This window comes from Seriola lalandi, unplaced genomic scaffold, assembly GCF_002814215.2.
Source record: "Seriola lalandi dorsalis isolate HSWRI2012SDOR001 ecotype SW California unplaced genomic scaffold, Sedor1 jcf7180002053606, whole genome shotgun sequence".
Lineage (NCBI taxonomy): Eukaryota > Metazoa > Chordata > Actinopteri > Carangiformes > Carangidae > Seriola > Seriola lalandi.
In genome coordinates, this window is record NW_019524159.1 from 8,496 (window position 1) to 11,714 (window position 3,219).

At 42.7% G+C, this 3,219-nt stretch overlaps 4 non-coding genes across 4 annotated transcripts; all 4 read right to left on the bottom strand.

Moving 5' to 3' along the window:
• Positions 1-331: 331 nt before the first annotated feature.
• trnas-uga (transfer RNA serine (anticodon UGA)) lies at positions 332-413 on the bottom strand. Its single transcript has one exon. It is a non-coding gene; the product is annotated as a tRNA-Ser (tRNA).
• Positions 414-954: 541 nt separating this feature from the next.
• Positions 955-1,026, bottom strand: trnaa-cgc (transfer RNA alanine (anticodon CGC)). Its single transcript has one exon. It is a non-coding gene; the product is annotated as a tRNA-Ala (tRNA).
• A 267-nt stretch (positions 1,027-1,293) lies between these two features.
• Positions 1,294-1,365, bottom strand: trnag-ucc (transfer RNA glycine (anticodon UCC)). Its single transcript has one exon. It is a non-coding gene; the product is annotated as a tRNA-Gly (tRNA).
• Positions 1,366-2,979: 1,614 nt separating this feature from the next.
• trnas-uga (transfer RNA serine (anticodon UGA)) lies at positions 2,980-3,055 on the bottom strand. The gene has a single exon. It is a non-coding gene; the product is annotated as a tRNA-Ser (tRNA).
• Positions 3,056-3,219: the final 164 nt, after the last annotated feature.

The window sequence follows — 3,219 nt, forward strand, 5'->3', positions numbered from 1 at the left end:
TGTCTTTGGGATGTACCAGCCTCTGTCTGTTGTCAGCAGGATTGATGAGGTTTTTCCTCCTTAACTGTGCATCGACTTGTTAAACTGGACTTTATAGATGGTGTTTCATGACCTAAGCAGAAGGTGAACATCCACACTAAGGCTGTTTTCAGTGTTCTTAGGCCACGTCCACACTGCCCTGTTTTCGTTCTAAAATGCATCACTCTTGCTACGTTTTCACCTCACGTCCAGACTATTCTGGAGATTGAGACGTAGCAGTGTGGATGCTGCCTTAGCATAGATACATCTTTACCAGTTTAACCACCACAGCTCTCAGAGAAAGCAACTGCTTCGTTGTCGGCAGGATTCGAGCCTACGCAGGGAGACCCCAATGGATTTCAAGTCCATCGCCTTAACCACTCGGCCACAACAACTACACGTGTGGTCATTTCATGTTGTGAAGAACATGGATGTGAAAGCAAGTTTGAGTTTGTCAGCAGGATTCAAACCAAACATGATGTTGTAAAATCATCCTTTTGGTATATTTATCTTACTCATTTGCAAATTTCTGGCAACATGGAGGTTCAAACTCAATTGAGTAGTTAAATCCTTGATACTTAATTTCCCTCCATTTATGCACAGTTCATCTTTATTTAGATGGCAGATTACTGTTAGATTAAATTCCAACATGAATTGTTTAACATTTCTGGTTATTTTACGATCAGCATGATGGAGGATAAAAACACTGCCCCTATGAAAGTTACATGAGGAGGGATGAGGTTGTTTCTCATTTACTGAGCCTCACTTTGTTAAAATGACTGTGGGTGGCGTCAGAAATGTCTACTCTAAAACCTTGGCTTCAGAGTGATTTAGTGAAACACTATTGTGTAACTTAGCAGAAATGTCTGCACATTTCTATTCAACAGCTGAGAACAGATCATCGTTGTTGATTGGAATCTGTATAGAGGTAAACGCTGGAGATGCCGGGGATTGAACCCGGGGCCTCATACATGCGAAGCATGCGCTCTACCACTGAGCTACATCCCCTGTGTGTACTCTTGTCTTTTTATCAGCACACGTATTCTGACGTGTTAAAATTAGTTTTGTGTCAAAGTGCTTGTGGATACATATTCAGTGCATTGTTCTGCTTTGCTTCACATTTGAAAAGTCTAAGTAGATCCCAAGCATAAACTTGCATATGACATTCTCTTGCCACTTGTGTGAATAGAAAGGGCTGATAAAATCTTTCCATCGCGGCTCATAGAGGCACAGATTTCTGACAGAAAATCCAAGAGTCGGACACTAAAAGCAACCTGCGATGGCCGGGAATCGAACCCGGGTCAACTGCTTGGAAGGCAGCTATGCTCACCACTATACCACCATCGCTTGGAAAAGAGGGAATTTTCATGGAATTTTTATGCTGAGTCAGGAGTATACGTCAATGGAGGAATTTGGCTGGGAGAGGAGGAGGAGCTGAGGAGGAGTTATAGCTGATGCTGAACTGAACTATCAATCCTGGGATTGCTGCACAGGAGTAATTCTGCATTCAGTGTGGATCTAGAATTCTTAGTGGCATCGTCATGTCAGACACAGGGTAGAATATAAATATGTTATCCATATACAGATCAAACTGTGTGTCAGATCAAACAGCAGGTCAGAGTTCATACAGTAACGCTGAGGGTTTCCTACATGGAGCTGGTTTAAAAGTCAACACACTCACACAACATCATCACCTTGTCAGCAGGATTCAAACCAAACATGATGCTGTAAAATCAACAGTTTTTCTTATTGGTTCATTACAAGTCACGCTGTGCAACGTGGATGTAACAAACTTGAGTATGACTTCAAATTGTGTGTACGTAGACTGTACAATGATAACACCTACTGAATAGTATGCTTTGTCTTTGTGTGTCATCATGGGAAAGTGTGGCCCTGGAGGCACCCACTGTAGCCGGAACTACAACAGAGGATGTTTTTCCCAATATTCCGATCTCCCCGCCGATCCTGTTGGTGGCAGTAATGGACCACAACATTTTTTGCTAACTGCTTTAGAAAGTCAACGAATGGAGGAAGGGAACAGGAAAAAGGGAAAACCAGAAAGTAAAATGTGCAACGGCTTAATGAGAATATGAGAACGGAGACAGTTTGATGCAATTTGGCTTTTTCTGTACTGTTTCAAAGAAGAATCATATAAATGTAAAGTGACAATTCACTGAGATGTGTATAAGAGACAGGTATGTGCCAATAACTTTCATGTGACCTGGTCGTTTCGAACAGGTCTTAAGACCCACTGGGGATGTCAGAGATTGAACCTTCTCTAACATGCAAAGCATTTACAACAGCATTGTAAATTGGAGATAGGTGGTGTCTGAGACCTCCTCCCCTGTTGAGGGATGGTTTCTCTATTTTAACATAGATGGCCTCTTTTACTCCTCTTTTGAACCAGCTGTCCTCTCTGTCTAGGATGTGGACATTGCTGTCCTCAAAGGAGTGGGCTTTCTCCTTGAGATGTAAATGAACAGCAGAGTCCAAACCGGAGGAGTTAGCTCTCCTGTGTTGGGCAATGCGTTTATGCAGTGGTTGTTTCGTTTCTCCAATGTAGAGGTCATTGCATTCCTCGTTACACCGGACTGCATACACCAGGTTGCTTTAGCGGGTGTGTGGTGTTCTGTCTTTGGGATGTACCAGCCTCTGTCTGTTGTCAGCAGGATTGATGAGGTTTTTCCTCCTTAACTGTGCATCGACTTGTTAAACTGGACTTTATAGATGGTGTTTCATGACCTAAGCAGAAGGTGAACATCCACACTAAGGCTGTTTTCAGTGTTCTTAGGCCACGTCCACACCGCCATGTTTTTGTTCTAAAACGCATCGCTCTTGCTACGTTTTCACCTCGCGTCCAGACTATTCTGGAGATTGAGATGTAGCAGTGTGGATGCTGCCTTAGCATAGATACATCTTTACCAGTTTAACCACCACAGCTCTCAGAGAAAGTAACTGCTTCGTTGTCGGCAGGATTCGAACCTACGCGCCCCAATGGATTTCAAGTCCATCGCCTTAACCGCTCGGCCACAACAACTACACATATGTGGTCATTTCATTTTGTGAAGTACATGGATGTGAAAGCAAGTTTGAGCCAAATGTATTCATTTTAATAGACTTTTTTTAATAGCCATCTCCATCTCAAACACAAACAAAAAACATGAGTAAGTCTCACTATAATCTATACAACAGCTCATCTGA